Here is a 25,777-nt window from a genome sequence, read left to right on the forward strand (position 1 = left end):
AAATAAAAGCTCTCTGTTGACGTTTCCGTCACCTACGCTTTACCTCTTTTGGCATATGCTTCATGGTTCTATATTATTCATAAGGAATTGAGTGTTTGGAAGGCGGCAGGAAGCCGCACGGGATTGGAGGTGAAGAGCTCAAGTTCATTTCTGCTGAGAGACTGCAAATCAGAGATGGGCTTATATTACAGGAGAGGGGATTTAGATTACACATTAAAAAAGAACATTCTTTTATCAAGACTCTGAGCCACCAGACTGCATTGCCAAGAGAGCTCATAAAATTGCATGGTTTATAGGGAAGCAGGGGCATGAAGGAAATGGTCTCTTAGACTCATTGTACCACTTGAGGGGTTCAGATTTGATATTTTCTTATACACATGCATGAATTCGACAAGGGCTTTTTTTTTCTTTTTTTTACTTGCCATCCTTACTGTATGCTGATAGCTTTGACTGGTGCTAATTTGCCAGTCATTTCTGACTGTGTGGATTGCTTTCTAAATGCAGTTAAGTGCAATTTATTTCTAGTAAACCACTCATTAGCATTAGCAAGATCAGCATTTACAACTTAATTACCTTTGCTGGAGGCATAAACTACAGGTTTATTTGGGGCTTCAGTATTTTAAACCCACTAGAGGGGAAATATATATATTATATATACATAATATACATAAATATATATATATATATAATATATGTTTGACAGGGTAGCAGATATCCTTTAAATATATATATGTGTGTGTGTGTGTGTATATATATATATATATATATATATATATATATATATGTATGTATGTATATCTCTCTCTATATATATTTGTTAAATAACAATTGAAATACCAAAAAGCTTTACCTAGCTTTTATTCATAATAATACCCCAGCAATGTTTTATGAAGCAATAATACACCTCCCCAGTGAATTAACTGTGAGGTTGACGGCTGGCTTTCACCACCAGGATGCCAGATTATTGTCCCATAAAACAGTTCAACAGGACTGTTATTGGCAATATGTAGTGTCCTTGGAATCCATTTTAACTTGAGTGTATAAAAGTAAGTTACAAGGCAAAGTGATTACGTACCAGAAAAAGAAATGTGCAGAAATACTACACGCACTGGGTCCCCGAGTGGAAAGCACATTCCTAAAATGTGACGGGGATATTTGCAGTATTAAATGTTTCCTGGGTTCCTGCAGTCTACGGAGGCCAGATTCAACCGGCAAATCTCAGGTGCCTGGTGCTACGTGCATCCATTTTCCTTACCTCCAGCCACGCGTGCTCATGAGGCCCCATCATTTTCTGTGATTTGGTGGTGTTCCCTTGCCGATGGGGCACAGCTGGCCACAAGGCCTGTTTCCCGGTGGGAAAGCTCACTCTAGTACCGACCTTCCCTGCCCCATCCGTAACAGCTGCATCCATTTCTCCCCTGCCTGCATTCTCTCTCCAAAGCCATCTACGCAAGCAAGTGGGGTACATCTGGCCAGCGTTGGTGGAGGGCTTACCGTGGGACAGTCCTCCTGCTAGGTGCTCGGCCTAAACCGCCGTTTTTAATACTCATGGCCACCCCGTGAGAGAGGCGTTGCCATGATCCTAACTTCGATCTTCAAGAAAGCAGAAGTGGGGAGTAAGGGGCAAATTAACCTGCGGACCTGACACCTATAGTAAAGGCCAGGGGCTGCAGTGCAGACTTCGGAAGCTTCTGCGTCAAGCAGGAGGGGCCTTCCAGGGGGCTGGTCTTTGGTTCCCCAGAAGGGAGTCCAGTACCTGACAAACCACTGCCCGGACTGCGGAAACCGGGTGACTGCCGCTCAGGTCGATGACCTACTGTTGGTGCTGACATACTTCTTCATCAACGGCTTGGGGACCTGGGGAAGGTTGCTGGAGAGTCCACGGGTATAAGAGGAAGACCCTGAACGCAGACTCCCTCGGGACCCTGCCTCCACCTCCAGCCGCAGAGAAGAGGGACCCCATGCTTCAGAGGGCGCTTCACCTGTCTCTGCAGGAAAGGAAGCCGCCCTAGGACTGTAGGTTTTTATAACTCATTCCTCCTTACAGCTTTCCTTTGTCAAATCTTTCCCCTGCCTCCCTTCATCTTTGCTTAATTCAGGTGTGTTTCTTTTATTGTTTGCCTTGTTTCGTTTTTTGTTTTGTTTTGTTTTGTTTTACTCTGTTTAATATTAGTAACATATTAGGACTCTGTGCATAATCTTGCTACTTAGCTTTTATGGAGCTGATACTATAGGCCAGGCAAGGAGCTGCATGGGAAATTTCTGTGCATTATCATGTTAATCACATCTCTGCTTTTTCTGTAAATCACCTGTCTGCTGATGACTTGCAATCAGCAAGTTTGGGTAATGAACCTGATGAATAGAGGCTCACACCTGGCCCTCTGGTTTTTCATCACTGTGACCCTATTTCAGGAGGAAGATGTGTCTTTTAAGAACCTCACCCTTGGGGAGTTGGGAGCTACATGGGCATAGATCTTCCTAAATACGATCCCTCACAATCATCTGCCATGGTTCCATAGGTGAAAATTTGTAAATCTCTTCCCCGGAGATGAGTCTCCTTCCATCTCCGAGAACCCCAAGCACGTTAGGGGTAGCTGTTGAAATGTGTAACTAAGAAAGCCCTTTTGTTTTCATAATTTAGCCCCAACATTTAGTGTTGAGCATCCAGGGGAAGATTTCAGAGCCACTGACTTGTCGGAAATCTGCACGATGAAAGCCCCAAGAGCTGTGTTTAGGAATCTCCTAGTCACTGGGGCCAGTACCAGCATCTGGGTTGCAGAAAGATTCCCCCTCTCTCTCCTGAAGGACTAAATGGACCTATGGAAGAGATAAGTAGTGACGAAGCAATTTTACCTTTGGGTCAAGATAAGCAAAAGTATTGCCACAGACAAATAGCAATGGATTGCCTACGTGGAGGCTCAAAATAGCCTCCTGATAGCAATCTGCAGGTAGGCATTGTTCACGACTGAGATGCCCAACCCGCATGGCTCTGTGTATGTACCTTAGCATTGCTGATCTCCTGGTGAATCGGAAGTTTCTCCTTCCGTGGCCAGGACCATACTGTCAGCTGGAAGTCTGTGCATGTCTTTTAAATATTGCTTTTTGGGGCGCCTAGGTGGCTCTGTCAGTTAAGCATCCCGCTTAGGTCATGATCTCACAGTTTGTGGGATCAACCCCCATGTCAGGTTCTGTGCTGACAGCGCAGAGCCTGCTTGGGATTCTCTCTCTCTCAAACTTTAAAATATTGCTTTTCATTGGAATATTTACCGTTTGATGTAAGGCTTTGAACGACCCCAAAGTATCAGTATATAAACATTAATACATGTTGAATTTTCTGACATCTTATAGGTTTAAAATTTCCCTTGAGATAGAATCTCATTACATCTGAAAAGCCTCTCTTCTTGCTCTAATCAGAATCCTGAATTGAAGTAAATTCAAATTAATGAACTTAATTTCTTCTAAAACTAACACCATGTGCCTGACACAGACTAAGTACTTTACATTTAATCCATACACCCAAACTTTGTGGAGGTGATATTCTGTACCATTTGCAGTTCGTGAAACATAGCACCATTGCTCAAGATCAGTTACCTAGTAAGGTGCTGAGCTGAGATTCGCTTCTAGTCATTCTGATTTGGGTTGACTTGGAGGGTTTTCAGAGGTGGTGAAAATGCCTGTTGCTAATTCAGGGGGAGTTGCTCAAGAGGGGCCTGGAAACCAAGCCAGGCTGCAGCCTCAAGCAGATTTCCTGAGGTTACTTCAGCGTGGTCCCATCCCAGCCCACATCAGTGGAGGTGGGTCTTTGCTATTCCATTGAAAAAATTGAAAAAATCATTTTCATTTATTGAAAAAACCAACAGGTGTCGTGGAGTCCTCTGTGTCCATCGGCACAGGGTCACTGAGAGATTGTATTCACTGACATGGAAATAGAACAGTCTGCAGCTTTTAAAAAGAGTTGTATCTGTGTTACCTTACCAGGTGTCTGCAGGTAGGCTGTCTAGACAGGAGGCGATGGTCCTCCAGGATCCTTGGTGGCACCGAGCGCTGGGCTGTGTTCCTCTCGCTTTCTGCTCTGTGCTTGTCTATGGGTTCCTTTGGTCTTGATGATTACCTCTTGGCTGCTTGGCCTCGAGCCTCCTGCAGATACACGGGGCAGGAAAAAGAAGGATGCTTTAGGGAGAAAGGGACAACCTTTACATCGGGAAAGCAGAACGTTCCCTCAAGGATCTACCAGGGTCCCTCTTACCTTTCATTTTCTGGAACCTTGTCACATGGCCACGTCCAGCTAATAGTAGCAGTAAATTATGGTTTTTAGTGCTGCATGTTCTCTCCTGTGTGTCTCCCCCTAAAACAGTGGATATTGGGGTGCCTGGGTGGCTCAGTCGGTTGAGCGGCCGACTTCGGCTCAGGTCATGATCTCGCGGTCCGTGAGTTCAAGCCCTGCATCAGGCTCTGTGCTGACAGCTCAGAGCCTGGAGCCTGTTTCAGATTCTGTGTCTCCCTCTCTCTGACCCTCCCCCATTCATGCTCTGTCTGTCTCTGTCTCAAAAATAAATAAACATTAAAAAAATTTTTTTTAAAAATAAATAAAACAGTGGATATTGAGAAGGTGTCATAGGGTCCCCAGAAGGAAACCCTAAAAGAAAATTTCTTGTGAAAGGGAATCATTAGGAAGATTTCCTAGGAGAAAATAGTAGAGATGTGAGCAAGCGGGCCAGGGAAGCAGAGAGAGCCAAACAAGGATACAAGGTTACGCCCAGTCCACAGAAACTTGGCTTAATGCTGGCGAGAACTCCTGACAACCTAGGAGATACCTTGCACTTATTCAAGTCATTAGGAAGGAAAATGGATTGTGATGCCTCTGCATCTGGGAATCATTGGTAGAAGCCAGCAGGGGGAGCCCTCCCAACTCTCCTTGTATACAGGCAGGTGGGGTCCAGCAAGTCTGAGCTGAGTGTCCTGCAAACACTTGGTGGCTGGCTGCCTCGAATGGAACACACCTGGACCCAACAAGGGGACCGGGACAGAGTACCGATTGTCCGTCTCCTAAGGCCTCCACCGGTGTCTGCAGCATGTGGGCCACGTGACCGCTCTCCAAAAGGCAGTATAAGCACTTAGCATGTGGCTCAAGAAATCAATACCAAAAAGTCCCATGACATCTTTACTATTATTTACTTTTATTATTTTTTAATTTAACACTCGTATCTTATCTCTCCAATTAGAGTTGGTTTCCTTGAAGGTTGGTAATTGTGTATAAATTTCAGTGAGCTCCATGACCAAATATTTAATGTAGCTCAGCTCAGTATAATTCTTGTTCTAGCTGCTCAAATGTTTGAGTAGATTGCACAGTAAATTCGCCAATCCAGGTGGGCGCATGCAAACCCTCTCTAATTGCTACATTATTTATGTATTTATTTTTCGTTTTTTTTTTTTTTAATCTTGAATTGTGTTCAGTTGTTTTACAATCAGTTGGTCTCTAGTATCACTTTTGGTATGATTACATATGGGTAGCACTTTGGGCAACAGTGTTTCACTGTCAAATGCATTTATTTTGTTAATAACCATTTAAATTGAAGTTCTCTCTTGAAGCTATACTAAATTCATCTAGGCTTTCCTCTGTTATGCATATCTGAAGGGAAGCACACTATGTCCTCTCTTTCTTAGTTTTTCCAACCAAAATTTCTAAATTGTCAGTGAGACAAATTAGCATTCCAAAGCATCGGTTTAACTATAAAGATTCTGACATTTGTGTGGCCATTACACATTCTAACTTTGCTTTTCTGACACTTCTTGACCTTATATTAAATATGAAACATCCAGTGTTGCTAGAGGTTTTTCAGGTCACCTAAATCAATCTTCCACTTTCCAAATAGGAAATTAACACCAGGAAGTAGCTTGACCAATGTTACAGAACTGCACGGTGACTCAGGTTCTGGGTTTAAGCAACTGAGCTTTCTTCTGTACAGCCACACCTTGTCTGATTTAATAGTTCAGTCCCTGTTTCTCCCAAATATCCTCAAAATGTTGAATTTGGATGGTCTTTTCTAATCGGGAAACAAAACCCTTCCATACTGCATTATGTTGATTTTTGCTTAAAACCAGCCCTGATATTTTTATCTTGCAAATCCTTCCAGGCATTCTGTCATTTCTTTTTTTTTTAATGTTTATTTATTTTTGTGAGAGAGATAGAGCGTGATGGGGAGGAGGGCGGCAGAGAGAGAGGGAGACACAGAATCTGAAGCAGGCTCCAGGCTCTGAGCTGTCAGCACAGAGCCCAATGCAGGGCTTGAACCCACGAACCGTGAGATCATGACCTGAGCCAAAGTTGGATGCTTAACCAACTGAGCCACCCAGGCGTCCACGGCATTCTGTCATTTCTTTTGACTTGTTAAGCCTTAGACTATGGTGAACAGAGAGGAAATTATTAGGTTCATGATGAAATTCTGATTGCAATCATGATAGAAGTGTTAAGATAAAGATTTAAGAAGGGCTTCTGACTGGCACAGTTGGTGGAGCGTGCAACTCTTGCTCTTGGGGTTGTGAGTTCGAGCCCCACGTTGGGTGCAGAGATTATTTTAAAAAGATAAAGATTTAAGGCGATTGCTGAAGAGTCACCTGAGCTCATGGCTTTTTCTCTTGCTGCCACAGTAGATCTGCAAACTTGTGTGGGCCACGAGGCAGTTGTATCTCTCAGTGCTTAGAAATCAACAATTTTAGGCTTTAGTTGCTTAGAAATTAACAACTTTAGAATTTGGCCTTTTATAATTTTTGTTTGTAGATCTCATGGTCTTCTGCAACTTGAAATGATTCAGCCCTGCCATGTATACGTTAATTGGCAGTGATTTAGAAATTTGAAATTCAAGTGGAGTGATAGAGGGTCGCTACTGTAGGGATGCATGAGTCCAGGGGTATGTATAACCCAGGGGTAAGCACTCCAAATATTGGATAAATGCATAACTTCTTGTTTTCTTGACAAGTTGACACTTTTGCAGTTTATAGATTATGAAGGATAGCATCAAAAATGCAAAGATGTTTTTAAAGTTAAAAAATTACTAAATTTTAATAATCTCTTTGTCTATATAGTGATGTAAATAGTGTAGTATAGGGGAAAGGATGTATTCTCCTATATCAGAGAAATCTTGTTGAAAAGTCTATGCCATCATCTTCTATTTTTTTCAATTAAAAAAAAATTGTATATGTGTGTGTGCCTGTGTGTCTGTGCTTTGAGGCTTGGTTTGCCTAGCATTTAAATTTCAAAAATGATTGCTGTTATGTTTTAAGCAAAAATTTCAGATGAAATATGTAAAACAACTTTTGCATAATAATTGGTTGTTAAATATTATCTTCTTTCTAAAATAATTTATTTCTTTTATTAGCTTATTTTTATTTATTGAAAAAAAATTAAATTTTGTAAGCTCTGACTAGGTGCTGGGTATGTGAAGATAAAACACACTGACTTTTCTATTTTTCTCATTTGTCTACCTCTAGCCATTTTGCCATAGTTACATTTTTAATGCCCCATTCACATCAACATCTTCATATTTTAAAAATTGTATTTTGTGGGTCTAATCACTGTAGGACGTAATCACGAGGTAGGATGCTCAAGCTGTACAGGCAGCTCCTAGGTGCTTCCTGTTGATGAGCCAGAGTCCGAAGGAAATACATGAAAACCTTGGTTTGCGAGCATAATTTGTTCTGGAAACGTGCTTGTAATCCAAAGCCCTTATAAATCAAAGTGAAACTCCCCATAAGAAATAATGGTAACTCAGACAATTTGTTCCACAACCCAAAATTACTTGTATAAAAATGATTACAAGACAGTAATATAATACAAAATAATAAAGAAAGTACAAAATACAAAGAGAAATAAACAAATGAACCTGCACTTCCCTTTGGAAACCTTCGTGGCTGGTGTGAGGGAGGCCAGAGAGAGGAGGGTCATTGGGTAGGATGACTTGCACTCTCACTAACAGAATCACTGCTGTCTACTGGCTCCATGGGATCTTTTTCTGCATGGGGGCCACTGTATACACTCTCATGGATGTTGACTACAGACCAGTGTTAATAAACTCTCGTCATATACTGTGTTTAATGGAACCGGCAATAAGGCAGCAGAGGAAAGGGTCTATACCTGCAGGCGCCTGACCTAGAATGAAACAGAGCATTCCTAAGCTCCCTCTTGAATGGAAAAGCAAAGGACTGTCCATGGGTGCTTGGAAGTGACAGAAAATACACGAGTGCCCATTGTGGGCACCTTCCAACGTTCTGAAAAATTAATGATTTCTACAAACACTGCAGCCTGAGACCGAGCATCCGAGTATGGGAGACGATCACCCACAGTCCTGCAGAGAGAGAGAGAGAGAGAGAGAGAGAGAACGAGCCATTGGCTCAGTGGTGATCACGTTTGGCGGCAGGTAAGACTCGTATTGCAAGACACTGCTAGTCTGTCAAGTTAAAATTTATTAGAAATGTTTGCTCATCTTGTGGAAGCCTTGCCAGACGAGTTGCTCACGATCCAAGGTTGTACTGTGGTGTATTTGTGAAGGGGAAGCCAGTGCCACCTCACACAGCGGACCGCAGCACATCTCTCTCCTAAGGGCTGTTTTTCGGGACCAGCCCATTCATTTCTGCTGCCTTTGAATGGAGGTGACACGTGGACCGCAGTCACTTCTTCGGGATAAATATAATGAAGATGAGTCAACAGGAAGTGAAAAGTTCTACAAAGATCCCCGAGTACGCTCGCAGATTCCGCATGTGGCTTGGGGAGTTCAGCAGAAAGTAAATTATTAATAGATTAATATCATTAATATTAAATATTAGTTAAATAAACACTTTGAGCCAGAGCATTTGAAACAAAATGATTAATCTTATAGTTGACTTTTGATAGAAAATTAGCCTAACTGGCTCCATATTACCATTATGACAAATAGAAATTTTGTATGTAGATGCGTGTGTGTGCGTGAGAGAGAGAGACAGAGAGAGGGAGAGAGACAGGAAAGATGGCCATTCTTTTGTCTGTACTACAGATATTTTTTTATAAGAAATTCATTGTCAAACTGGTTTCCATACAACAGCCAGTGCTCATCCCAGCAGGTGCCCTCCTCAATGCCCATCACCCATTTCCCCCTCCCTCCCGACCCCCATCAACCCTCAGTTTATTCTCAGTCTTTCAGTGTCTCTTATGGTTTGCCTCCCTCCCTCTCTAACGTTTTTATTTCCCCTTCCCCTCCCCCATGGTCTTCTGTTAAGTTTCTCAGGATCCACATAAAAGTACTACAGAGATTTTTAATTCCAGATGAAAAAGATGTGAAAATTTTGAGATTGATGTTTTTGTAGAAAATTAAAAAAAAAAAACTGCATCAATTTGAAACTCAAACAGATAATTATTAATCTTTAGTTTTTACTCTAAATGGCAAAAGGTGCTTTTAAAACCATTTGATTAATTAACATTTGAAATTGAAGTATAATAATTTAGTGATTTTTCTGAAATTTATCCCATGATTAGAAGATTTTTCCTAGGTTTGATCTTTAGATAGAATTTCTATGGGATTCTGAAATTATTAATTGCCCATGTTATCCTAGGTATATGTTTGGTAATTTTATAAATGTGTTTTTAAGGGCTTATTTCAAAAACATAACAGTCCAGGGGCGCCTGGGTGGCTCAGTGGGTTGAGCGTCCAACTTTGGCTCAGGTCATGACCTCACGGTTTGTGGGTTCAAGCCCTGAGTCGGGCTCTGTGCTGACAGCTCGGAGCCTGGAGCCTGCTTTGGATTCTGTGTCTCCCTCTCTCTCTTTGCCCCTTCTCTGCTCATGCTCTGTCTCTCTCTGTCTCTCAAAAATAAATAAATCTAAAAAAAAACCCATAACAGTCCAGAAATACTAAAATTATAAAACCTGAGGCAGTGGCCAATTCTGTCTTATTCACGATATTGTCTCTAGTGTATACGTCTAACACACAGTAAATATTCAGTAAATGAATTCTCTTGGAACTAGGGGTGCAATTCAGGGTTAATCTCACCAAAGCTATTCCCAGCAAGAGCATATGAAAAGGTCATCTAGATTAAAATATGAGTCAAAGACATGTGAACAATATCTTTATTAGTGTAGAAAGAAATCAGTGTTTCGATTGTGTGAACAGAAAAGGAGGATTAATTGTGACATACCCAAACAAAATTATATTTTCTTTCCTTTTTGTCACTGGTTAGTTAATTCAGTATATGGTAAGTAAGTGCTCAATAAATATTTCCTATTGGTTTCAGTTGAGTGGTTGTTATGTGTTCTTATTCTGTGACTCAGAGTATTCCAGAGACCCTGCCTAAAGCCAGGCGTGGAACAAATACAGCACAGTTAGGATTTTAGTGTGCATGTTGGGGGGTGCAGTTCAAAGGGAATTGAGAGACCCACCTTAAAGTTCCTGCGATGACATGCCAAGGAACTGAAGCATTACGCTCTGAGTGCTAGCCACACAATCCTCAGTACTCCCAGCATCAGTTGTAACTTGGGAAAGGAAGCTATCTCCAAACAGGCTGTAGTAAAAGGAAGCAAAGAGAACAGAGGGTGGGACAGAATGGGAGGAGCCATTTCTGGAAAAGAAAGCAGAGGAAGAGAAACTAGGGAAAGGGGTCAAGATGAAATCTTGAGAGCACTGGGAAGACATTGCAGAACTTAGAAGTCAGGTGACCCTGGCTTACTCCTGGGGTCCAGCCTGAGGAGGTGCCAGGTAAAATAGAGGAATCTCGGGGAAAGCACAAACACTATTTCTGAATATTTACTTTTTATTAATATAACTAAGAAGGGTCTACAACAGTTGATCATTTGTGATTTCACAAAAGCCATTTTTTCAATCTGCTTTTATTCATAAATATTTTGATGAATCCTAAAAGTAATAAATGCTTATTGTCAACAATGGGAATATATCAAAGCATAGAAAAAAGTTCTTAAAAAGGAATTCCTAAATTCTCTTCACCTAACTGCATCACAGGGAACAGGTTGGTGACTTTATTTCCATTATATTTTAATGTAGTTTGGGTTGGCTTATTTTTGGCTATGTAGCTAATGACATAGTAAGCACAGTTTTTCAGCCTCCTTTATTCCTTGTTTATTGTGGTAAGAATACTTAACATAAGGTCTCCCCTCTTGATAAATATTTAATATTTATAAGTAAATATTTATGAAATAAATATTAAAGTATTTAAATTAACGATTGGTATTCAACATTTATTAGCTGGATGTACCATACTGTAAAGTACAAGTGTATTCATCTGTCATAAGTGAAACTTCACGCTGGTTAACAGCAACTCCCCTTCCCCATCTTCTCCAGCCCCTGGAAGCCACCATCCCACTCTGGTTTTATGAATTTGACTATTCTAGATAGCTCATGTGAGGGAAATCGTGTAGTATCAGTCTTTCTGTGACTGGCTTATTTTCACTCAGCATAATGTCTTCCACGTCCATCCGTGTCATTGTAAACGAGTTTCTGTCTTTTTAAGGCTGAATAATCCTCTACTGTGTGTATATACTTTTTATTTATCCATTTATCTATCCTGTTGATAGACCTTTAGCTCGTTTCTCTATCTTGCTTAATTTTTTTTAACATTTTTTGTTTATTTTTGAGAGAGAGAGAGCGAGCGAGCAGAGGAAGGGCAGAGAGAGAGAGGGAGACACAGAATCCGAAACAGGCTCCAGGCTCTGAGCTGTCAGCATAGAACCTGATGCGGGGCTCGAACCCACGAAGAACCCCGTGAGATCGTGACCTGAGCCCAAGTCAGCCGCTGAACCAACAGAGCCACCTGGGTGCCCCTCTCTATTTTGCTTATTATGAATGATTCTGTGGTGAATATGGAGTACGGAGACCTCTATGAGATCCTAATTTTAATTTTTTTTGAATGTATAGCCGGCAGTGAGGTTGCTGGCTCATTTAGTTGTTTCATTTTTAGTTTTTTTGAGGAATCTCCATACTGTTTTCCACTGGAGCTGTACCATTTTACGTTCCCCCTAACAGTGCACAGGATTCCAATTCTGCTACCACTTCAATAGCACTTATTTTGGTTTTCGATAATAACCGTCCTAAGAGGTGTGAAGGGATTCTTCACTGTGGCTTTGATTTACATTTCTATGATGATCAGTGATGTGGAGCATCTCTGTATGTTGGCCATCTTGTGTCTTGTTTGGAGAAATGTCTACCCAAGACCTTTGTCCATTTTTTGAACAGGCTACGTCATTTTTACCTATTGAGTTATAACAGTTCCACATATACATTGATATTAACTCCTTATCAAATATATGTTCTGCCAGTACAGTTTTTCCTATTCTGCATTTTGTTGATTGTCTCCTTCACGGTGCAGAAGAATTCCAGTTTTTGATATAGTCCTTCTTGTCTATTTTGCTGTTAATTGCTTGTGCTTTTGGTGTGATAGATATCCTAGAAACCATTGCCTAGAGCAATATCATGAAGCTTTCCCTCTGTGTTTCACAAATACTTTTTTAGTATAAGTATTGCATAGGACATATAGGCACATTTTCTTAAAAATCTGAGATTCAAATTGAATTATCTGGTGAAAAAAAATAGTGGAGTTCATTATATGTAAAGTATTTTCTAATTCTAAATTCTGAACTTTCCTTGAAGATTGGAGACAGTTTTTATAGGTAAATTTGCTGTTTGAGCTAGAAAGTGTATTAGAAGATGCAGTCTAACCTCCAAATCTTTCTCCCAGGAGCAGGGGTAACAGCCTCTGTTCTCAGAGCTGCCTTCCTCTGGAGTAGGATAGAGTCTCCTACTGACTGCTGTCTTTGTGTGTGAACTGTACATGAAGTCCCCCCCTCCCCAAATAATGGAAACAGCATTCCTTGCAGTGTGTTTTTCCAGTTACAAATGACAAGATATTTGCTTATAGCACATTAAGTACCCTATCTCTACTAGGGTTTCTGTGTTCATTCTAGAAACCTGTTCTCTGGATGCAAAGTACACATATGCATTTAAAAGGTCAAGGGCAGGGAGGGAGGGAGGGCATTTGATGCATGTTTGACTTCTGAATTATTTTTTCTTTTCCCAAAGGCTAGACTCTCCATTTATAGCAGATGATAATGGTTTTGGATATCTGAAAGTTTCTCCTGTTTTTTTTTTTTTTTTAATATATCAAAAGTTTGCTCAGCAGTTAAATAACAGCCAACTCTTTAAACCCCTGCAGAACCTCTGCACTGAGTCATAGATGTGAACTTGTATAGAGTATGATAGTGTGATTCATTTACACACAGAGCAAACTTGAACTGAGGGTCAGCCACGTTTAGTGAAAACTTTGGCATTTAGCTAAACACTTGTGAATGAGAAATAAGTGTGTTGTAGCCACAAAGACTGTGGGGTTTTTTGTAACACAACATTTTCATCGCCACATACCTAATTCACATAACTCATACCAATATCCATGACTTAGGAGTGGAGGCAGAATTATAAAGAATTGTAGTTATCATTCCTGTTCTGGATATGCCCAGTTAGAAAATGGGATGAAGACAGAATTCTCAATTAGTAACTAATACTTCCAAATATTTAGTTTCAGAAACCATGCGTGGAAATATGAGTTAGCATTAATGGGAGGGTAGTTTTGGAAGCCAATTCAAATACAGCTTATTTTGTACATCTTATATTTTTCCTGAATCACAAATCACAATATCATACCCATGAGCAATTTATATACCTGTATTCAATATACCCATGTTTAATATATATCTAAATACATGCACATAGATATTTTATCATACCCTAATGTGGTATTCAGCTTAAAGAGATGAATTTTTTCATACCCATCCTGAAATTCACAGTAAGGTTTAACAAAGACCTTTGTACATAGTAACAATTAAACATATACATGTTTATACAAATATAAATTTAACATATATAACATATACATGTTATATATATTATATGTAATATATATATTTATTCAACGTGAAACCAGGGAATATAATTATATTTCTATTAGTGCTGTAAGGAACAAAAAATAATTATTCATAAAAGAAGTCAACATTCCCAGTGTCCTTGATTTGCAATTTTTTGTTTTACATTTTAATAAAATATATTGAACCAAACATAATTTTTATCAGTTGCAGTTTTGAAAATGCTTTATTTATGAACAATAAAAGCATACTTGGAAAGAACTTTGTTAGGTGTCTGACAATGTTGATTCATATTTATCTTTTCAGTGTTTGCAGAAACCAGTCTCTCTTCAGGTCAGATTTAGTAATAAGTTGCTTCATGTTATTATTTATGAGTAATCCAGTCCTCCTAATTCTGTGGTAGGAGAACTGTCAAATCCCGTATGCCTGACAAATGAACAATGATTTATTTCTCTCTTTGTATTAAAGATAGGTGAATGTGATTTTCATGGAAGTCGATTATTTCTTGCAAACCCTTGGCGGGGCTGTAAAGAAGTAGATCCAGTCACGAACTTTCTTTCTCCATATCTGTTTCTTTTAGAACAACTGACCAGGAAGCAATTATACTGGCTGACCTACCTGTCTTCATGGTTTGAGCTCTGGTCTCTTCTTCTCCCTTGGGCATAGGTGTCCTTAGTGACATTATAGTTCTCGCACAGGTTCCAGTCAGCGTCACTTTACTTTGCCTTGTTATTCTGGCCAGCTAGACTATAAACATCTAAGAGGCACCCAACATATCATATAATGGAAATGGTAAGGATAAAATTATGTTTAAACATTTCATATGGTGACTCAAAATGACAAGTGTAAAACTTTCCAGTCATAATATTCTTACTACTAGGTGAGTAACTCATTCACTTTTCAGTCATTCAGTCATTCATTCTTTCATTCATTCATTCAGTGAGTTAGTCAATTATACATTAACCTTAAAGTCAGTGGGATACAGTGGAAACTATGGCTTTGAAATAAAACTGAGTTTGAAACCCACTTTGACTACTTATTGGTTTTCTAACCTTAGGCGACATATTTAATAATCCTAGATCCCAATGTTCTCTTCCCAGGAGGAGAAAAACATATTTTATCATATTTAAAAAATAAATCTATGTAACAAGTCTATTATGTTGTGAGTAGTCACCAAAACATTTGATTCCTTTGCTCTAGTTTAGTAGGATATTGTATTTTCCATGTTCTCTTTGCTACCTGATACACATTTGTTAATTTCTTTTTTTAAAAAAACACATGATAACAATTATTAGATTTAATTCAATACAGAAAGCTCACCATCATCAAGGTGCACCAAGTTCAATCATCTGCAATGTATGTGTATTAAAAAAGAAGTATTACTTTTTTCTCTGTCCCTTTCTTCTCCAAATGTTCAAAGCACTGTGGAGTGACAATACCTGATTTGTATAAATGGAAGGGAACCCCTTGCGTGGCACATATATAGGGGTCTATACTATTCCTCAGTTACACAGAGACATCAAGAACGAATTCAGGCGACCATATATACCTCACGTGATACAACGTGCATTGCTAGGCCATAGTTTCAATCTTAGGTATTTCTCACCACCATCTGCTTTTTTCTCATTTATGCAGATTGCGGGTGGTGTGAAAATTTCCTTTGTTTACAGTTTTTAAGAAATCTAGTCATTGCAGAAGGAAATAAAGCATTCATATACAAACATCCAGCTGTTTTCAAGATGAGGCTCCTGATAATATTCTAAACCTTTTGGGATAAAGGCATAGGGTGGGAGAACTCAAAGCTAACATGTTATTTCTTCCCACAAAAACAACAAAACAAAGATTATTGGATAGTTTCATATAGATGCAATATATACATATTCATATACATGTATGTTTATTCAAATATCATTTGAAATGATAGCCCATTTAAGTAATAGATTATCTATTCTCGAGCATCAAAATATGCTACTTATGAGCACAGGCTATCTATTTGTTGTGTTTTTTGTTTGCATCAACAATACATCACCACCTTTTGTTCTCATAAATCTTACCTCAAAATTATAGCGAAAGGATGCACCTGGGAGAAATACATCTGTGTGGTTCATATAAAGTGTGGAAAAGTGTTTTGTAGACAGTGTTGTTGAAATATTGTTATTTTGTGTATGAAAAGTAACAGCAAACACTTTTTTGACTTCTGCCTTCTCAGTGCTTATGTTCTCATGTTAAGGGCATGTCACTAAATATATACATATACATGTGAAATACATACATCTGTGGAAATATATACAGAAAAGTTCGTGAATTACAAGAGCACGTCTTATAAATATTCATGAAACAAACACACCCATATGACCAACACCCAGAATGTAAAATAAATTACCAGAACATTATCCTGTGACCCATTTACATACATCTCTTCCCTCCCATTATCCCCTCCACCTTCCAAAGGATAACGACGCAATTAACTTCTAACTCTGTCCATTTGTTTTGTTATGTTTTTCTTGTTTATTCTGGCTTCTTCTATGAAAAATGTACTTGTGAAAGCCTTTACACTTTTGCATGAATATCCCACAATTCTTTGTTGCCGATATAACAATGATGAGCATCTGATTTGTTTATGGTTTATGGTTATTTCGAACAATGCTGTACTGAACGTTCGTGTAATTGCCTTTGGTGCATTTACTCACACATTTCTACTGGGCATCCATGATCATATATTCAGAATGAGGACACACTGTCTAAAATTTCCCTACATAGTAGTTTTGCCAGTTTACATGTCCACTGACATTACATGACTCTTCTGGTTTCTCCACATCCTTACTGAGATGTGTTACCATGTTCCTTTTTTAAATGTCACAGTTCTGGTGAGTTTGTAGTGATATCCAATTTGGATTTTAATTGTACGTCCTCGATTATTAATGATTTGAAGCACTTTCTATGTCTTTTTGATCATTTGGATGTTGTGTATGTACCCACACACATGCATATGTACATGTGATATCTGTGTCTTTAACCCACTTTTCTGGTAGATTGACTGTTTTATTGTTGTTGTTTTACAAGAGTGATATTTATATTCTACATACGATCCTTTTTCCTTATATTCACTAAAGATATGTTCTATGTTTCAGTGGCCTTTTCTTTCTTTCAATAGTGTTCTCTCTTCTGTGACTGAAACCCAGTTGGTATTAATGAATTATTTTTTATATGTAGTTGAAATGTTTTGCTAATATTTCTTTGTGCTTTTCATACCTATGTTCATCAGCAGCCTGGCCTATAATTTTCATTTCTATAAGGTAGTTGTTAGATTTTGGCAGGAGAATTGGGTTGTTCTCATAAAGCAAGTTGAAAAATAATTATCCATCTGCTAGGTTCTAGAAAAGTTTGTGTAAAAGGAATATTATGTCTTCCTAAAATATTTAAAGAATTCACCAGTGAAGTCGCAACACCTGTAGAGGAGGTTAAACTGTGTTGTCCATTTCACAGATTATTGGGCTCCTCAGTTGTATTTATTACTTTGTCTGTTTTCTTCATTTGTGCTTTTTCTAGGAATATGTCTACAACTAAATTTGAAAACCTTGTGGCATAAATATAATTGATAATCTCCTCTTATTTTAAATGTCTGCAAGACACATATGTTAACTGATTGTTTTCTTCCGTTTTTTTTGATGACTTTTCTTGTTTTTTCTTGATTATTATATATTTTGTTACTTTTAAGAAATTATCTTTTGCTATGTTACCTTTCATTTTTGCATTTTTTTCTATTTAATAACTTTATTCTCATAGATGTTACTTACCTCATTCTCCTGTCCTCAAATTTAACTTACTATTTTTTCCAAGTTCCTGGGGAAACTGTTAGCGATCCAAAATATCCTTTCAACACTAAATCTTTTCTTTAAGCATAACTTTAGCTACATTCCACCAGTAAACTCAGGCCATATTCTCATTATCATTTTATTTAAAATGCTCTCTATATCTATCCTGATCTAGCCTGACTTCTTTGTTAACCACTGTATTATTTAGGGGTATATGACTTAATTTCTAAATTGATGATTGCTAATTACATTTTTATTACTGATTTCTAGTTTATTTGTGCTGTGGACAGATAACATGCTATGGTTTAATCCATTATTGGAAACTTTCTAGGACTTGATTTATTTCCCCAAGATATGATTCATTTGGGAAAATTATGCATATTCATTTCAAACTAGGTTCTACTTGTATTGAGTTCAGTTGAGTGCAGCTTTAAGTCAGTCAAGTCAAATGTGTTTTTTAATTCAAAATTCTAGCTCTATTTTTTCCCTAGTTTTTTTCCTTGTATTACAAAGAGAAGGATGTTAATTTGTTCTTATCTCATTGTGATTTTGTATTTGTATTTTTTCTTTTTAGTTTGTCATTTTTTGCTTTATGTAATACTATATTACAGTTGCTTGTAATTATAGAAATATTATATTTGGTGTATTTCCTTTGTGTTGTCTAAAATGTCCCTATTTATTTCTGTTAATGCTTTGTGTTTTATAGTCTGGTTTGCATAGCCCCACCAGCTTTGTTATGATTGGAGATTGCAATGAATATCTTTTTCTGTCTTGCATTTTTCTTCATTTTCACCATTTCTGTGTCTTTGTATTTAAGATATGTCACTTTAAAAAGGCATGAAGTGGAGCATGTTATTTAAATCAATATTAAAGTCTTTATCATTTAGTGTACTGAGTTAATTTACTTTTAATGTAATTATTGATCTATTTGGGTTTACGTACATCATTGAAATTGTGTTTGAAATTTGTTCTGCCTGTTTCTCTTTTCTATTGGTTATTGGCTCCTTCTGCATTTGTCAAGTATTTTACCTCTTTGTTATATATTCACTTTAAAAAGTTATTTACTTAAATTGAAGTTAGTTAGTATACAGTGTAGTATTGATTTCAGGAGTAGAACCCAGTGATTCATCGCTTCCATACAACACCCAGTGCTCATCCCAACAGGTGCCCTCCTCAAGGCCCGTCACCCATCTAGCCCATCTGCCAACCCATCCCCCCTCCAGCAACCCTCAGTTTGTTCTCTGTGGAAGAGTCTCTTATGGATGAACTTTTTAATGATTCTTTTTGCCATTGTACTTGAGAGTAATCACTGACTGATTATATGTAGCATAAGTTAGTACTTTTTCACATCTTGATCACTACGGTTAGTTTACTGAGCTCTAGAAAGGATCTAATAATAAAAGAAATGGCTGTAATTTATCCAATGATTCATCTTCATACAGTCATTATTTCCCATAAAACTTGACAGTAATATTGCATATATTTTTAAGTGGAATGAAGTCACAAAATAAAAGAAAAATATGCAAACACAAAGCAAAAAGACATAAATAAATCAGCATGTGTTGATCTTAATTTCAGTCTATTTAAGCACTGTGTCAAGCTGGAAAATGATTAAATATAAACCCCTATTGAGAATAATCCAAAGGACATAGTTGATCTGTAAAGACATTATATACTAAACCATTCCTAATTCTTTCCAGGCTTTTGAAAAGCTATGTGTTTTGTGTGATTGTTTTTCTGCTATGTAGCTCTAAAATACATCTAAGCAATCCATTTTTCATTCCCCTTATAAATTTTTTTTTGGAGTAGTTCTGGATTCTTTTCAGGTTTTATCCTTTTACATAAAATCCCCAGTATCACCCTCGTCTTCTGGTTTGTTTTGTTTTCTTTTCTTTGGTATGATTCCCATTGTACACAAATGATGTTGTGTCTGCCATTACTTTCCTTAGGCTTGCTGTTGGATTTATAAGCATTCCTGGTAATTGTGTTCAGTAATCATTTGCAATGCCTCATCAGCGGTATTGATTTTCCCCTTGTGTGCAGATTTCCCATGAGCAGTGCCTTTGTGAACCCCGGAGCAACGTGCTCTTCCTGCTTGTCCCTGACCTCCTCAACAGCATCGTGGCATGTGAGTACTGAATTTATATAAACATGTTCAGGGGGCGCCTGTGTGGTTCCATTGGTTAAGCATCTGACTCTCAATTTGGGCTCAGGTCATGACCTCGCCGTTTATGAGTTTGGTCCCACATCGGGCTCTGGGCTGATGGTGTGGAGCCTGTTTGGGATTCTCTGTCTCTCTGCCCCGCCCCTGCTTGTTTGCTTGCTTGCTTGCTTCCTTCCTTCCTCTCTCTCTCAAAATAAATAAACATTAAAAAATAAAATAAAATATGTGGCACCTGGGTGGCTCAGTTGGTTGAGAGCCTTACTTTGGCTCAGGTCGTAATCTCATGGTTTGTGAGTTTGAGCCCCACGTGGGACTCTATGCTGACAGCTCGGAGCCTGGAGCCTGCTTCAGATTCTGTGTCTCCCTCTCTCTCTGCCCCACCCCTGCTCATGTTCTATCTATCTCTCTCTCTCTCTCTCTCAACTAACTAACTAACTAACTAACTAAATATTTTCAGGATTTTTTCCCAGTTTCATCAAACTGGTTGGTATTTTTGTGTAAAAAAATGCTTGAAGCTTGTGAAATGTTTAGAGAGGAAAATAAGTGAGTATTTAGATATAAGAGTATATGGCTTTCAGTGAGGCTTTAAATGAGTTCCTGCCTAAGAGTAATTGACCTGTTTTGTTGAAGTTGAGGGAAGCTGGGGAGAGACTAAACCTTACAGAAGTATTTTAGAGGTACACACCGAGGACCGAATATGTCTATTGATCAGCCTAGGAATCTGTTGGACATATGCAAGTATCCATAGAAGAATGGCAGAATGTCTCAGCCAATGGGGGTTTTGTTTCTTTGGGCAGGCAAGCTAATCAGATGAATTATAATATGACAAAAATTCTCTAATTATGTATAAATAAGTTTTGAAGTATTCAAGAGGTCTTTTCTACATGGCTGCTTGTTGATAACATAGGATACAAAATACCAAAATTCCTGGTTGTAGGTTGAATATTTAAATGACTACAATCTCTCTGCATCTCAATCCTGCTGGTATTTTTTTTGCAATAATATTTCAAACTACAGTGTTTTTAATTGGATCAAGGGCAACATTCTTAAGTATTATGCCTTCGCTCTTGAATTGAGCTGTGTCTCTTCACTTATTTGTCACCGTTTCCCAAAAAGTGCTCTATGCTTTAGTCACTTCGTGTCTCTGCATCCTGTAGACTCACCAAAATCATTGCAATATTGTGGTTTTCCTTGAGTCATCCTATTTCCTGAATGTCTTCCGTCTCTTATCACTTTAGATACATGTTCAGCTTTCCTAAATGCTCCAATCCAACCAAGCAGCTAACGCAATGGACCAGAGTGTTAGACTCAGTTCTAGATTTATAAGCAAAACCACAAAACGCAGTCCAACACGGTCTAATACTTATGCGTGGTTGTATATTATCTGAAACCTGTGTTATGTTAAAAAAGGATGTCGTGCTTAGGCTCATAAGGACAGAGAGCCAGTTTTTGTGCTTATACATTATTACTCAAAGAACCAACATCTTAAGATAGCTGATAAATATTTTTAAGTGATGTCTCTCTGATGAATTTAAAATCGCTGCACCTTTGGGAGTCAGGAGCTCTGAAGAGTCTGATAATTCTCCATTTTTGCAAAGTTAATAATTTAGTCTGCCTGAATACCATGGATCTAGCAGGAAGACCTGAGACTTCTGAATCAGAAATAAATAACTTTTAGCCTCAGCACAGCAGTAGACACATGGTGTCTATCCACAGACTTGTGGATTCCTTATGGTCCAGACTTTTGTTTTGCCTCTCTCCTGCTGCATCCAGTATCAGAGGTCCCCGCTGTGTCTCCGCACTGTTGTCCACAGTTGTCTTCTCAGAACCGAAGTGCAGGCTTTCGTTACTTACGGCATCAAATAGCACACAAACTTCTCTAGCTGATCTCTCTGAAGTTAAGTCTTTCTTCTTTAATTCTCTACGTGCCCGGCAATAAACTTTCTAAAGCACCAATGTTACAGTGCAGCTTCCGTATTTAAGTTTAAAAAAAAAAAAAAAAGGCAAAGCAAAGCACACTTTGATTTCTCATTAAAGAAAGTCCAGACCCGATAGTGGCTTTTCAGGTGTCCTCTAGATGGGTTCAGTGCATGCGTTCCTAGTTTCAATCCCGAGTTGCTTCACTTTACTGCCTTGTCCACCTCTACCTGTTCGTGTGCCCTCTGAACCTGTTCTCTCAAATCCAAATAACCGATCTCACTTAACTGGCAGCAAAGCGTGCTCTTGCCGGCTGTTCCATGACACCTTTCTCTAGTCGCCTACTGGAGACTATCTTGCCCTCCTCTAGTGCTCCAAACATCTTTCCTATTCATTGGTTATTGGCTCAACTTGCTATTTCGAGTTATAATTGTTGCTAAAATTTGATAAGTATTCAGGAGGCTTAGTGTTTTCATCAGAAAAATTCCATAGTATTTTGGGGGCAAAACTCAAATTAGGTCATGGGTGTACAATTACTAAGGTGTGAATTCCTTTTAAATGTTACTTTGTTATTTTTGAAAGTGATTCTGCCTTCATCCATTTGTGACACCCTCTCTATTAAACAGTAGTACATCCAGGTTTCTCCTCTTCTGGGATTGTTTGTTTTATTATATTTAAGGATAATAAAACACTTAAGAATTTTATACGTTAAGTTCAATGAATATTTGCTTTTGAACGGTACTTTTTCAGTTGAAATTACACTGATTTTTGTAGGTGGCATTTTTATTGGTTAGCTGCAAAGTATTATTTATGTCATGTATTTTTGTCTTCCTTTATAAATTCATTTAGATACATTAATATCCCAATTTTGATATATTTCTTGAAATTTTATGGGCATCTGAGGACTCTCCATGGTGTATTTTCAACATTTTGTGAGATCTAATTAATAATGAGTGGTGTGGGCACATTCTATCAGATGAAAATCTTCCTGAATGTTAGCACAGCACAACGGCATTCTGTAGAATACACAAAGGCTGTGAATCTTTGGGGGCTCTAGTGATTTAGAAGAACCACTTACATAATACCCTGAGCTGTTACATCCAAGCTACAGCAAGTGGGGAAGAACTGGCATTTGTCTGCAAGACCTTTGCCATAATGAGACTCTTCTCAAAGCTTCAGGTAAAGAACATGGGGCAGAAAGAGTCTGCTTCTGGCTGTCTGTATATTTGAATACAGTCACATGAACAAATGGTGGAATCAGCACTTATTAAAGCTGTGTTAGTTGTAGAATTCTTAAAATATTGTACACCTATAATAACATTTCAGGTGGTAGTAAAATATGTTTTATTTTAATCTAGAAGCAAAGTACTTCTCAGATATACATGTTGAAAAAATTAAATAACACGCATGCAATTAACCAACATGCCATTAGCTCTTCTCACTGCTTATAACTGCAGCCATTTCTCCCAAAAGAAAATGCATCCGGATCTTCTTTTCCCTACAAATGAATACAGTAAAGTGAAAGTTAAATCAGTATGCATTCTTTGCAAAGAGTAAAATTAAGATCGTTTTTAGACTGTCTTAAATGTGAGTTTTTTAAGATGGCAACTGGTAGAAGTCAATCCAAATATATTTTTGAATAGGGGATTTTTGATATGAAAGTAAGCATAATCATCTATATGGGGAAAAAATATAACCTGTGCAGTTATCCAAATTTTCTCAACCCATAGTGTCATAAAATCAGGAATCTGTTCTGCAAAAGTTAAATGATTTTTAGAATATTTTTGAGTATTAGTATCTGTAGTCCTAATCTCTGAATCTGTACTTTGGAATTACACGGATGTTACTGACCCACCAGCCTCGTGCCTGAAATGTATTTGATCTGATGTAAGATCATGGATGTTTTCTGTGTGAGATAAAAAATTGTCTCCAAAGCTGTCGTATGTACAAGTTAAAGAGAATTGGAAAGAGCTCTGATGTAATTCACATTGGTTGCGTAAGTGACGTGCATTTTCTTTTTCTTGACTTTTTATAAAAGTCATATTTAAATGAAGATCAGTCTTACCCTCTCATCGGGCTGTAGGATACTTGAGGGCAAGGGCCCTGTAATACTTGTCTTCATATCCCCAGTGTGCAAGGCGATTCAAGGATTTCAGGGGGGTTGAAATCCCCTGCTAGGTGATGGTAGTACACACCAGCGGTGTTGAACGTTGCTTTGACAGGTTTGCAGAGAAGGGACATCCCTCACAGGCTGTGTCTGTCCCGAGTTTATATGCTCAGAGGCCAACATCCAGAAGAGGAGGAGGGCAAGGGCACTCCTGGAGAAGAGGAGTGTTGGAGATGCCTCTCACCTTCATGGCAGAGCTCTGTGTCAGGGTCTGAATGACAACAGTGGCTGGGAACCTGCACAACCACAGACTATCTTATTTATGCCCTGTAGATACAGGCTGCAGTTTTGTAACGTATGCAAAATATTTATACATGGCTAAATATCTGTTTATCTGGGATATGTTTAACACAACTGGACATATAAAATTTTCAGTTGGGGGACGCCCAGTTGGGTGGCTCAGTTGGTTAAGCGTCCAGCTTCAGCTCGGATCATGGTCTCGTGGGTTTCAGCCCCGTGTCAGGCTCTGTGCTGACGGCTCAGAGCCCGGAGCCTGCTTCGGATTCTGTGTCTCCCTCTCCGTCTGCCCCATCCCTCCCGCCCCCCCGCCCCCGCGCTCTTTCTCTCTCTCAAAAATAAATAAACATTAAAATTTTTTTTAAAAAATTAAATTCGGTGTGATCACGGTTTTGAGCTTCAAGGGTCTTTGCCTGCTGTGAAATATAAGTAATGCAGGGACCAACCTACAGAGACTGTCTCTGGCTCATATATACAAGACAGTGCCTATCGCATGGCACATAGCGGGGCAGATATAGGTCTGCTGAAAATATACAGTCAAATCATTTTTCATAATGAAATAATTGTGTAAGCCTCCAATGACAATCCAATTTTATTTCACTTATGGAAGGTAAGACAAACCAAGATTAAATTCCAACATTGATCTTCATAAAGGCTCCATTAGGACAGGACTGTGCCCTGGAAATAAGCATCTTTCTTATCTCTCCTTCAGGAATCGCATGTGTTTATTTCTGTTCGTTCTGTAGGCTTGAAATTGCTTTATATAAGGGATTTGAATTTCCTCTCTCTTTTTTTTTTATCAAAAGAGATTGTGGATTGTGCAGATACATCCATTTTCACTTTTATACTTGCTTCAGATACATTAGCTCAGTTCATCCTTAACAGCCATAAAGATTGCGCTGAGAGGTCTCTCGTGCGAGGTCTTTAGCACCAAGGATGGATGGCTTAATGTCCGGTGGGGTAATTACTGAAGCAACTGGAAAGGGAAGGAATCAGAAGGTAAAGAGCAGTGTTGGGACTGATTGCTCTAGCAAATATTTGGTAAAATTGCCAGCCACAGTAAATTCCTTCCCATCCAAGCTTTTGGCTTTGGGATAGAAATCAAAAACAAAACAAAACAAAACAAAAACAATCAAACAAAAACTATAGAATATTGCTGCGTGCGGACTGCTCTTTGATGTTCCCAGCCTGGAACTGAAAGAAAATTAAAATTAGAGAAATGTTAGCCAGTTTGTAGACTGTAGGCAGAGAAAATTCTTTAATAGAGCTGTGTTCCAGTTCATCTCGGCTTTCAATCTAAGATATTTAAACGTCCAGCAATTCAGGGCCTGCCAGGATTAGAAAAATCAACTACTTCTCTATGTCAAACAACAGAGACACGTATGTCCATCAGCTTCCTTCTCGGTAGCCTTGTGCTGTGAATCCAAATGCAAGCTAGGAGTCCGCAGAGCAGTATGGACGTCTGTTCCATTTTCTCCTCCACATCTGTGCTCACGCTTTTGCTGTCCGGCTCTGTGCCCTGGGAATATCGGCCCCCAGAGTGCATCATTGCACCCCCTGTGGAAAAGCCCTGGAATGCAGGGCAA

Source organism: Panthera onca, chromosome B1, assembly GCF_046562875.1.
Source record: "Panthera onca isolate mPanOnc1 chromosome B1, mPanOnc1 haplotype 2, whole genome shotgun sequence".
Lineage (NCBI taxonomy): Eukaryota > Metazoa > Chordata > Mammalia > Carnivora > Felidae > Panthera > Panthera onca.